The 13,107-nt window shown below is 35.9% G+C and overlaps 1 protein-coding gene across 5 annotated transcripts in view; it reads left to right on the top strand.

Moving 5' to 3' along the window:
- The window catches only part of SCAPER (S-phase cyclin A associated protein in the ER), a 354,496-nt gene that overhangs the window by 38,114 nt on the left and 303,275 nt on the right, over window positions 1-13,107 (top strand). The gene's annotated exons all lie outside the window — the stretch shown is intronic.

Here is a 13,107-nt window from a genome sequence, read left to right as displayed (position 1 = left end):
TTAGCTTAACATTTTGATCTGTAAGTCTGGCAGTCTTTGATATTATGCATCACAGGAGATGGTATAAAGGAAAAAAAGAAAAATGTTCCTTTTTTGTGTAAGTGATAGATTATTCAGTTTTTAATATAGTAACTTTTCACCACATAAACTGTGTGATTTGTGATACAAGGAATATGTGTTTCTATTTCAAATTCAGTTTAAAAAGCACATAGTTTTCAAAAAAGACAAAGGATTTATTAAAGTGTTTACAAACACCTGTGTATGATTTTGTTATTTGGCAAACACTTCCACTGTTGAAAATAGATAAAATTTTGTTTATAATAAGGCTTTAAAAAAACACTGCATCTTATGTATGGTCTCAGACCCCTTACTCTCTTTAATACTCAGTAGAAAGCAAGGGCTCTTGCAAACACCTTTTGTTTGTAGCTTGACACACGTGAATAATCCCATTGAAATAATTGGCATCCATGGGACCTACTTGCTTGTGTCATGTTAAGATGCATGATTGTTTTCCAGATCTTAGTATACAACTAAATTGCTCCAAAGTGGATGTGGAGGATGAAGGGTTATTATCCTGCCCTATCCCTCTCCAAATTGGCCTGTTTTAGAGAGGGGAGCATATTGCACTAGGATAGTGCAGTTTGCAAGCAAGGGAACTAGGGAAGTGATTGTCTTTCCAGAGGTAAACTCCATTCTGGAGTACATACTTGGCCAGTGCGACTCTGCATTACTAGCAACGTGATCCTAGCCCTGAAAAGTACTACCTGGTCAAAAGCAGAGAGTTTTGCAATGTATGTTTATAAGTTTTAAACTTATTCTTAAGAGGTGTAAATTTAATAAAATGGTGGTGCTGCAGAGTGCTTACATATTTGACTATAGTATTGAAAAACCTTCCCTCAGCTCTCTTTTTCTTGTTATATTTATTTATACTCTTCAAAAATAATGTTAAATTTGTTTATACAACTGGAATAAAAAATTGCAATTAAAGATTTAGTTTAGCAATTTACTGATATTTTATTAAAAATAGTGGTACTTTTGCTGATAACAAGCATTAAATATTTGTACAGAACATAGTTGTCATTCATCTACAACCTTGATAGTATTTTTGCATTAGAAATATTCAGGGTCATGACCATTTTAAAAATAAAAGTTGAATGTTGTGTTTCACTGCTGAATAAAGGTGGTGCCAGTAGTGCTATGGCAAAGTTGGTTAACAGCCTGTTCAGTTTTGACCCTTTTCAAGTAGCTAATGGAGAGTAAAATACCAAACATCAGATACAGTTGGGGTTCTTTCTTAACAGTTGCCGCTTAAGGGAGAGGAAGGCAGATATCAAACTGTGACAATTTGAAATGTACAATGTTAGAACTGACTGGTGCCCGGGGACTTAAAATAACCTTTCCATTAACTTCCACTGTCTACGCTTAGCTATAGTTGTATCCACAAAAAATTTGTTGCCCACTTTATAAGATAACTGATCGTATGATGGAACCTTTGCTGGCATAACTGCTGTATGATTTTATTGTTCTAATTATGTAGCAGTCTTTATGCTTTGGATAGAAAAACAGGCGTCAGTTCTTGCACAATAATTATACTGGTTGCATATGTTTGTCTATATCTGAATTAAATTCATATTATAACATTAATGATGATGGGTAACTGTAGATGTTACTCAAATGTTATAACCAAGGGCATCGTATCTTTTACATTGTGTGCATAGAGTGTAAGTGCAGAAGATATTCTTCTACATATTTATTTTTTCTGTTTTCTTTAAAGTAACAAAACAGCATTTCAGTGTCATAAAGGGGCAGATCTACCTCTCATTGACGTCAGTGAAAATCTGGGAGTCGGATTGGGCCGCAAGTGAAGATCAGAAAGATCTAGGCTGGTTTTGTACCACAGTGACAGAGCGACAGGAGACTTATTTAAGCTTCCCTTGGCCAAAGAGGCAGTCTCCTTCCTGAGCCACTAGAGATCAGACAAATCAATTAAGTGATATACTTAAGTTTCCAGAGGGATAGTAAAAATACCAGTGTGTGCAAGTGAAGAAATTTGGAGTTAAAGTTTAAAAAAAAACAACAAAAAAAAACCTCAGTTCAGAAAGTTACAATGTCATCTCAGTAGTTCAAAAAGCCTAATTGCCAGAAAGCCTAGAAAGCTCATTAAGTTTCCAACACCAACCTTTCTGTTCCCTTATTCTCACTTCTTTCACTTCATGGTGGGACAACCCCACTACTTGCCACATGGAAAATCAAGTCTTTTCTCTTCATAATATGAATTATAGGGTGACCAGACAGCAAGGATGAAAAACCAGGACAGGGGGTAGGGGGTAATACGAGCCTATATATGAAAAAGACCCAAAAATCAGGACTGTCCCTATAAAATTGGGACATCTGGTCACCCTAATGAATTATAATAGTATTTCAAAAGAAAACAAAAAAATTTAAATTGTATCTGCATTTCTTTATCTATTTTTTCCTAGTGATAATTTTAAATGTGCAGTGTAGTTGTAGCCATGTCAGTCCCAGGATATTAGACAATTTGGGTGAGATAATATCTTTTATGGGACCAACTTTTGTTGGCGAGAGAGACAAACTTGGGAAGAAGAATTCTGTGTGGCTCGAAAGCGTGTCTCTTTCACCACCAGAAATTGGTCCAGTAAAAGATTAATTACCTCATCTACCTTCTCTCTCTAAGTTTAAATATAATTTATACTGGGAAGAGTCTTTTAAAAAATAATGAAGAAAAATGTTGTCTCTCTACATCAGGGTGGATATGCTTTTAAATTGAATTGATTTAAATTATCATTTAAATCACTGGTCAGGAAGACTTGCTTTAATCATGGATTTCTACATAAAAGTGCATTCTTGTTGGTTGTTATAACCTTAATATATATTCTTCACAACTCAGAGACAGATGTAGGTTTCATTTCTAGAAGGTACACCCTATACATGTTTAAAGTAATTATTTTGAAAACTTTTCAGATTAGTTTTACAGCTATATCAGAAAATGAATGATTGTTTGGTTATTTCATTTATCAAAGGTAATTGAAGCAGATAGTTCACCACCCAATGACTTCATAAATATCTCCAGTTCAATAGGTTAATCATTAATATTTGGAGGATTTTCTTGCCATGCTGTATTAGGAGGAGAACATCACCAGACAGACATTTAAATTGTTTTATTTAACTAAAACAACAACATTATGTATTCTGGATTTTTTTCTTCAACAGCAAACTTAGTATATTTTAACAAAATAAGCATATGAATTTTTGAATTTAGTTAAACATTCAAGTTTTTTTAAATCAAGTTTGTTTTTGTTAAAATTGTTTTTAACTAAACTAGTTAAATGAAATATGTTTTTTTTTAATTAAATCGACTATGTCAGCCAGGTCATCATGAGAAACTTAAAATATTGGCTTCTGCAGCTAACTCAGTTGTCTTCACCTTCATTTTCCTGTTTGTTCATAATCTGGAAAAGAAAAACAAGCTTTCTTGCTTTTTCAGGTCCCAAATGATTTATCAATTTGGAATGAATTAGTCCAAAGGAAGAAAATATTATTTGTACGCTGGCAGAAGAAGCTATTGTTGTTAAAAGTGAGATTATCACTTCAACAGTCAATGAATCCAAGTGCTTAAGTGACTTCGACCAGTTCACTGGTGTGACTTTCTTTAAAACATAATCAGGAAACATATATTTCTTGAATGGTTCACCCTTAGCTCTGAAGTTTATTATAGTTGGCATTATGGAGGGATGATTGCTGGATGTCCATGTCATAGCCAACTCCTCTTCTTCAGCCATTAAGGTTTGACCCGGGTACCGAGTATTAAGAATATTTGCAAGAAAATGAGCTGGAGATAGTGCTTGTCCCATTCGTTTTTTTTAATGCTTGTAATTTAATGCTGTCATTGCATATTTCTGTTTTTAAGATCTCACTCAGTACCTTCCAGATTTCAACAGCATCTGCAATAAAACAGCTATTTCCCTGTATTTTGTTCAAGGCTACAGAAATAGGCTTCAGGGTACTCCGCATGTGTTCAGCATTTCTCTTAAGCCCAATGTTGAGAACTTTGGCTGTGACAGTGCCATCTATTTTTTCATGATTCTGTTGACAAACTGTCAATCAGATTAGGCCAGTTCTTGATATAGTGCTCAAAACAGTCCACTACTGAGTTCTGTCACATGTCTTGTGGGAGAGTTAGCTTGGTTCCTCCCACTTTTTTCAAAGCAGCTACTGCAAAGTGGTTGTTACGGAAGTATTTTGCAATTTCAACAGCACTAGCCTTTATTTAAGGGACACTGAAGTCTTTGGCTAGGAGGTGCATCAAATGAGCACTGCAACCATATGTTATTAGCTCTCTTCACTCTCTTCTAAATTTATTCTCATCTTGGATACATTTGCAGCATTGTCTCTGACCAAGCTGCATACTAGACATTTGAATTTTTTTTCACCGTTTGTTATAGCTTTTACTGCTACTTCTTGTAAGTATTCTGCTGTGTATGCATTTCCTGATGTATCAATTGTTTCTGTAAGGAAGACATTCCCTTCTTCTGTTGTCACACAAGCACATACAACAGGATCATTGTGGACATTGCTCCACCCACAATTTCACCCTCTAGGCCTTTTGGACACTGTTCAATTTTTCTTTCATAAACTTTATCCAGCAATTTGCCTGCGACATCGGCTCTGTTGGGTGGACTGTATTCTGGTCTTAATGACTGAACCATGTTAATGAAGTGTGGGTTCTCAATCATATGGAAAGGAGAATTTGTTGCATAAAGAAACTGGGCAATTTTTTCATCAATTACCTTTTTTTTGTAATCTGCTTGTTCTTATCACAAACTTTCTATGGTTGTTTCTGGATGATGGAGATTATTTTTTTTCTTTTTGCTACAGGTGATGTACTGTGGCTATGTGAAATAAATGATGTGACTGAAACACTATCATTGGCAGATAACTCTGAAAAGATAGAAAATGATGGTGATCTTGAAGGTGGATAGTCTTCAGAATCCTGTATGTTGAGGATGGTTTCTCCTAAACAAAATACGTTAATGCAGTTATTTAATTATTATTACCATACTACTCATTTAGTATTACTCATTGCATTCACTGACACTCAGTACTACTTTAAAGGTGAAATTGTAAAAGGAAGATGTGCCTATTTCAGCTATTTATTTTTTATCACAACTGCATCTAAAATGTTAGTACCATAGAGTAACAACTATATTTTTTGCTCAAACATGAGAATTCAAGAATAGTCCAGAAGGAAGACAGGCAGTCCTTAAGAAAGAAGTATGAAATAAAAGAAGTTACCAACCTTAAGATCCTTCATGTTCAGACATGTTTCTTTCATCATCTTCAACACAGCTTCCTCCTGAGAAGGAACACTTCTCATGATGTTGTTTCATTTGGGCAACCAGGCCTTGCATTTCTTTGTTGCACTGTTTGCATTTTGCATGCATGCCTGTCTTATCCACAGGTAGAGGAACTTCATTAAAATATTCCCAAACTGGGTCTCTTTTATGGCCTGCTGCCATTATAGGGTTTCCCCTCTAGTGAGAGAATGGTATGGTAGATCTCAAATCAATGAAGCCTATACTCAGAAAGACCTCAAGACTTCTGGAATATGCTGCTCAAACAGTTTCACTTTTGTTTCTACTGGCAGTCCCTCTCTTCTCACATTTATCTTCAGACTTTTTCTTCTTGTCCAGATCTATTCCGCCCCCATCAATCTTCTATTCACTGAACTTTTTGAAACTTTGCACATTTAGAGAGAGGTAAGGGATTGACTCTATGTACACAAATTTGAAGAGGGACAATATGGTTGAAGTCTGTTATTTCTCACCTCTATATATTTATTTATTTATTTAAAAACATTTTTGCTGTTAACAAGCATGTTATCTCTGGAGAGACAAATCCACAGTTTGAGAACTGCAAAACTAAGCATCTCTGATGATATCTTTTAGACTTAGCAGTTAGTCCTATTGGGTAGATGGAAAGATTAAGCTAAATAATCTATACAGAAGCCCCTGGAAACCTCATAAAATCGGGTCCCTAATCCATGAACTGTTGGAACTCATTTACAAAACTTTTCTTAAACATTACATGAATATATTGTCTCATACTATAGAATTAGAATTTATAATCCCTGTTCCGTGATGAGATATCTTTGAGATATAATGTATCTTAATTAAAGTGATCTTTAGATAGGTTTTTTCCTCAAAAAGCATTTTATCAAAAAAATCCGATTTAAAAAAAATCAGATTTTTTTAATTTTTTTTTTTAAAAATCATTGGTTTTTATCCACCCTCCTCTACATACAGTAGAACCTCAGAGTTACGGACACCTCGGGAATGGACGTTGTCCGTAACTGTGAAATGTTTGTAACTCTGAACAAAGTGCAGTTCAGACTCCAGATCCAGCAGCTGACACTCCAGGCTAGGCTCCAGCAGCAGCTGAGCTCCCTCCTCAGCGCCCACAGCTTCCTTGCTGACAGCTTCTTGCCCTGGGTTGGACTGAGTTTGCAAGCTTGTCCTCCTCCCGCTGTGGGGGAGAGAGAGAGAGATAGAGAGAGAGAAAGTGTGTGTGTGTGTGTGTAAAAACAGTGCATCTCCCTTTCGGCCTGGGGAGGAGCAGTAAAAACAGAATGTCCCCCTCCCCGCTCGGGGCGGGGGGAAGGGGATGAAAGTGATACCGATCATAATGTTGTGCCTGCTCTTCTGGCTCCAGCTGCTTTAGGCTGGCAGCCCCAGCATCTTCACCTCCTAGCTGTAAGTGGCTGCCCTGTGCTTGGGGGTGGGGTGGGGACAGGCAGCCCAGAAGTGCCTACTGTTAAGATGCAGCACAGTACAGTTGTTTTTTTGTCCTTGCTGCTGCCTGATTGGTTACTTCCAGTTTCACATGGTGTCCGGTTGACTGGTCAGTCCGTAACTCTGGTGTTCATATCTTTGAGGTTCTACTGAATTTGTGTGTAAGATGATTCTTTTAATCTGGGTTTAAAGGTCATTCAAAAAATTAAACTGACATGTTTAATTTTTCATTATATACAATAGTAATGAGTAGGCACTAGAGATTCTTTAAAAAGTACACTACGGACCCTGCAGACTTCTCAGAGATTTAAATATTTGTAGTACATGTAAATTATCCAACAATTTTAAAATTTTAAAACTGAATAAAACAAATCTGGAGTTTCTAGACCAGGGGTTCCCAAACTTGGTTCGCAGCTTGTTCAGGGTAAGCCCCTGGTGGGCCGCGAGATGCTTTGTTTACCTGAGCGTCCGCAGGTATGGCTGCTCGCATCTCCCAATGGCCTAATGGCCCCATAGTCCAGTGGCCACGGTGCGCCATTCCTGGCCACTGGGAGCTGCAAGCAGCTGTACCTGCGGCTGCTCAGGTAAACAGTGTCTTGTGGCCCGCCAGGAGCTTACCCTGAACAAGCCGCGAACCAAGTTTGGGAACCCCTGGTCTAGACCAAGCTGTTTTTGAGATATGACATTACAGAAACACTTTAGAAGATAAAAAGCACTTGTTTATCAAACTTGCTTTTCAAATCTTTTTTCCAAAGAACCTCACACTTCCAGAATATACAGTTGTCTGGCAAGTGATCATATATGAACAATTTCAAGCAGTAAGGATGTCTACTGGGGTCATTTTTGGTTGACCAAATACAACTGATACTCAAAATACTCAAGAAAGATAAACCAATAAATGAACGCTAAATGTAGCACATGTATAAAATTCAGAGATAAATATAAAAACTGACTCCAGTGCTCATCGTAAAGATATATTTAAAGATGTTCATTTCAATTACGTGAAGTTCATTGAACCTGTTTTATGACAATTCATTCTTTATGTTCACAATCTTTGCTGAATGTGAGAAGAAGCCTAATCACCTTACCAAAGTCATGGCTTTTATAAATGCAGACTGCAGAGAGTAAATGCTGTTGTTATAATATAACCATTTATGACACTGTAGTTAAGGTTGTCATCTTTTCCATCATAAACTGTACTTTAAAATAGTTGTAAATTAACCATAATACACTTTGGTCTAAAAGTTTATGTGCAGAGCTAAGCTAAGCTTTTTTAAAAAGAACAGTTTGAACAAAACGTGTGACTGTTTTTATGTTTTAGGTTGGAGAAAAGTTCTAGTGGTTTCAGATTCCTTCTTACATTTCTACATAGGGTTCAAATTGTTAGTGGCACAGAGCTGAAGACAGTACTTCCTGGGTCACATAATCTGTGTGCACATGCTGGCTATGGGATTTTTTACAAATTGAGATACAAGCAAGGGTAGGGAAAAAGTCCTGTCCCATATAATAAATAAGTTAGTCTTCTCCTTCAGTAAAAGGTAGAATTGTGTTTTTATAATTTTTCTACTAATCTATCAGTGGGGTATAACATTCCTTTGCAATTCTACCGGCTGTTCAAAGATGCCAGTCCTGTAATTTAAGATTGTAAACTGTGTCCACACAGAATTACATCTTGAAGTTCTGTGTCTGTAGTGCAACAAGAATAGCAGGTAGCTTGCTCCCTCCTTAAGTATTTTATTACATTGGAAAGATAGTTGAGATTCATTTATTTTTCCCTTATACTTATTTATAAGTAGGAAAACCTTAAGGGATTTTATTTTTGCATCTAAATTCAAGAGACCATAAAACAGAGCCCACAAATTGAGTAGTCACACCTGGTGAGTCACATGCAGCTGTTGAGTTTTCCCTTTTGGTTCACAAGAGACAACATGCAAACACATGAAGATCTTGAGACTTGAAGGATAAGAAACAGGGAAAGATCATGCTTCCCTGCACCAAAACCATGCTATAGATACAAAGCCCACTGGTAAGGTTGATGCTTATGAAAAAGTTCATGATAAAACTACCAGAAGAACATAGTTATAAATTTTTCAAACAGGTTTTGATGATCTCTCTCGCAAGAGGCAGTTTGTCTCTTTGTTTCCTTGTGCTCCCCTTGTCTGTCCATTGTATCCATTTGTTGTCTCTTGCGCTGAGTTTATAAACTCCTCTGGTCAGGGACTGTCTTTTTGTATTATGTGTTTGGGGCTGTTAGGCTCTATTATAATAAAAAATATTATTAATAAGAAGCATGGTAAATATTGAATAAGAGGTAATGTCCGGTCATAATGCATGCTATTTATTTGTACTGATGGATTAAAATATGGTTAGGAGAAAAGAAACATTAAATTAATATTAGAAATATATCGTCAGATGTCTGCATTGACAGAGACGAATAGCGGGGTTCAGACATCAGTACTAGGAAAAAGCAAAATTTTCCAACAAAATTATGTAGGCTATTCAAAATAAGGAATGATTATGAAGAACTCCCGGTAACAGATTAAATGAATTTTACAAAACTGCAAGACATGTTCAAGGTAATACACATTTAGAAAGTGCAGTATTAATGGTGCATATGTGCTGAAATAACAGAAAAAAGGACAACAGAAAAAGGAAAGGTTCACTGAATTGTAAGGAAAATTATCTGGGCTCTGGAGATTGCTTCCCCTACAGATGGCAAGAGTATGGAGAGTGATTTTCAGTGTGGTTTTAAGGCTCAAGCACTACAGATTGCATTGCACAATTGTCAGTCTCCAAAGGAAGTGTTGTCAGTGCTTGGAGTGGTATGGCAGCTCTCTGTAGTTGGCCCTGGCTTCCATGGATACCCTGAAATCATTAGTTTGGGGGGCAGAAATCATTGCTTTCTCTGAGAGAGAGGCCTGGTGGGTACTCCACCAGTTTCTTGTCTTCTGTGTAGATTTTTCCTTGGTTTTTCATTTGTACAATATATCATGGAATGCATATTTAAAATATTAATATAATGGAGAATGTTTTGCAATTCTTATACTTGCTAGTGAAATTTAAATATGTATATGGAATTGGCAAAGTCATAAATCTTAGACTTGACCAAAATCACTATTTAAATAAACTATACATGGCATTTGGCCAGAAGCATCCAAGTATGGATTATTTCCAGCAATATGCCTTGCTTTCTTACAGAAGGTAAAGTGAATAGGCTCAAAGTGCACACTTTTACTTTATTGCTCTTCCAGTTTCTCATGCACTATTTTGGTTTGGTTTGCAAAATTAAATGTACTACAACATTGGTAAATTTTATTGTCATAAAGAAATGTGAGTGCAGCCATTGAGATCATGATCAATCTGATTGCATTGTGTGCTCCTTGTTAGTTACTAAATGAAATTTGCCAAATGTTTTAGTACATTATATGATGTATTTTGCAGTGTAGACAGAGCAGGAGCTATTTGAGAGAAAGAATAGACTGGAATGCGGAGAAAACCCATAAAAGGATCCAGGAGTTCTAATAGAGCCGATCTTTAATAAACAGTTTGGCAAGTTTTGCCCTCACACATTTGTGCAATTCACTTCTGTTTGGTGGTTACATGTCTAGAAATGTGGCCTGTAGGTTAAAATCTTCTATAAAAGAAGTAGAGACATTTATAGTCTTAGAATACAGTAATTTAAAAATTTTGATTCTCACCTACTGTTCCTCTTTTGAAGGTGTGCCATTTTTATATTAAAATCTGATTTGATATACTGTATGTTTTCCAAACATGCAGAGAAATTTTTTTAATTTAAAGCCAGCATAATCTGTTGAAAGTGGCATTGAATTTATTGCAGTGTCTTTATGATGGAATACTAAAAATCACAAAGAACCTTCTGAGGAGAACAAGGAAAATCCTCTGTGCACTTAGTATTTGCACAGTCTTGGGATCTCTTTTGCACAAATGCCAACATAAAAAATGTTTTTCTGGTTTTCCCCTAATCCATCTACCTTCCATTTATAACGTTGAGACTTTCATCCAAAATTACTGTAGAGTTTGTATTTTAACTTGTATTGCCTTTGGGCTTAAATGACATTTGTACAATGGTGCTCTGTCTCTGTTGAATGCAAACTTTCCTGCAATGAAACAAAGTTTTGGCACAGGAGAAAAATGTTTTTCAGCTTTTCACCGAGGAGCAGTAGGATTTGAACCCAGGCCAATTATTATAGCATCCTGTTCTCAGTATTGTAGTTAAGATTAGTTGTTTTAATTATAAAACCTGTTTTTCAAGGATTTAGTAGCTTGGGCTGTTTTAAATCTCACTGGATTTAATCTTGGAATATAAAAGTGGTAGCCCGTAAGCATTTTTGTTTCAATAACTGACTTAAACTGTTGAAATCCTCATCCCTTTGTTTAATTGATTTATCCTGTAGGCACCCTGGCTCATATATTGTTTTGTTCATTTTGACACACTGACTAAAAGATGGAGTTTAAAGAATTTAGAATTTGAAAAGATGGAGTTCTCCAAGCAATACTAAAAATGTACTAGTGTCTTGTGCAACATAACAGTCTAGAGATCTCTGCTACAGAAAACATATGCATGAAAGGAGTGCTAAATGAATGCTTCAAGATACAAATTATTAAAAAGAAATATTTAAATTATTTTTTTCCGTTTATGCTGCTTGATTGTTTGGCTAATGATAATTTTTACTTTCCATTCAAAGTTGGTTTTGTTTTCTGGTTCTCATGCTCTTAACTAATACAATGCTATGTTTGTGTTGTCAGTACTGAGGGAAATGTATATATATCTTTTTTCAGTCTTTTCTTTTGATATGAAAAAAGGATGCAGGAGTGCCTTTTTATTTATAAAAGCTTATTCTCCATTCTTTTTGTTTTGTATTTGATTAGATGTAATATTATAGTTTTCAATATCTTGCCAGTGTCTTTTTAAGGAGAATAGTGACTACTTTATTACCAAATTTCCTTTAAATAGTCTGGGAAGTAACTTTTTAAAAATCTAATTTTCTTTTAATTATTTATGTATTTTCTTGCTTTTTGTATTTCTCTCAATTTAGACAGTGAAAATAGACTGGTCAGTTTCACTGATTTGTAATCACATTAAGCAATGGCATGTTCTCATGCATAGAAACTAGTGTAGTGCTGCATTATCTGGATTTCAAATGCTGCAGAGCAATATTTATATATTTACATTTGGTTTGGTAGCTTATTTTTACAAAACCTAAATTTGGGGCCAGTTTTGACCTGCCAGTGACTATAATTCTATTTATGCTTTCATATGCTAGGGCTTTGGCATTTTTTGTTCTCAGACCTAGTTAATAGATACATGGTAAAATTGTATGTGATTGAGGATCACTTTGGATTGATTTGGGGTGCTTGTCCCAGTTGCAGGAGAGGACCCCCATACCCGCAGCACTTCCTTCCTCTTGGGTGGTGTTGTGAGAGAGAATCTTAGACTAGATGGGCCCAGTATCCTGAATCTGGCTGAATTCAATTTTGGAGCTGTCAGCCAGGAAGAGGTGCTTCACACCCCTTTAGAATTTCTTCCATGACTGAGTTACAGTATATCAATCAACGAAGGAAAAACCTACCTCCCACATTTTGAAAAGGAATGAACTGAACGTGCAAGCTCAGCAGATGTGTAAGGGTGTAGTAATCATTAAATTATTGCTTTTAAGATGGCACATAACAGAGCATCTGTGATCCAGCAGTCACGAAGAAAATTTGGGGCTGATACGAGCCCAAAGAAAAGAGAGTAATCAAATTTAACATAGCATTTATATCTCAATAATTTGCAGAGAACCATAAATTTATACTCCATTTCTCTTCTTTGAAAATGAGGGTAGAAGCTTAAGGTGTGTTTAACACTGCTGAAATCATGACTCTAGAGTCAAAACAACAGAGAGACAACTTCAGACCTGGCATAAGCAAGAGCAACACAATTAAAGACAATATGCTGGATTTGAATTTGCCATGTAATATTTGAATGTGATGAATGGAAAGTCACCTATACAGGCAAAGACATGAATCTTTTGAAGTGTGAAAGCTTTTTTTTGCAACTAATGTGATGCTTACTGACTTCTTTACTACAGTGAAGCAATAAAACATTGATTAAAAGGCTGGTCACAGCTGTGTTCACTGGCCTTAAGACTTGTACACTGAAGTTATTATATTTTAACAAAAAATTGAGACAAAATGTTCTATACAATATCTTTGCAATAACATTTGTTTGATGACAGAATGTACCTGGCATAGTCATTAGCAAAATAACATTTGCATCTTCTGGAAACATACTCTT

Source organism: Mauremys reevesii, linkage group 10, assembly GCF_016161935.1.
Source record: "Mauremys reevesii isolate NIE-2019 linkage group 10, ASM1616193v1, whole genome shotgun sequence".
Lineage (NCBI taxonomy): Eukaryota > Metazoa > Chordata > Testudines > Geoemydidae > Mauremys > Mauremys reevesii.
Note: the sequence above shows the minus strand (reverse complement) of the source record. Positions and strands in the feature narration are given on the sequence as shown.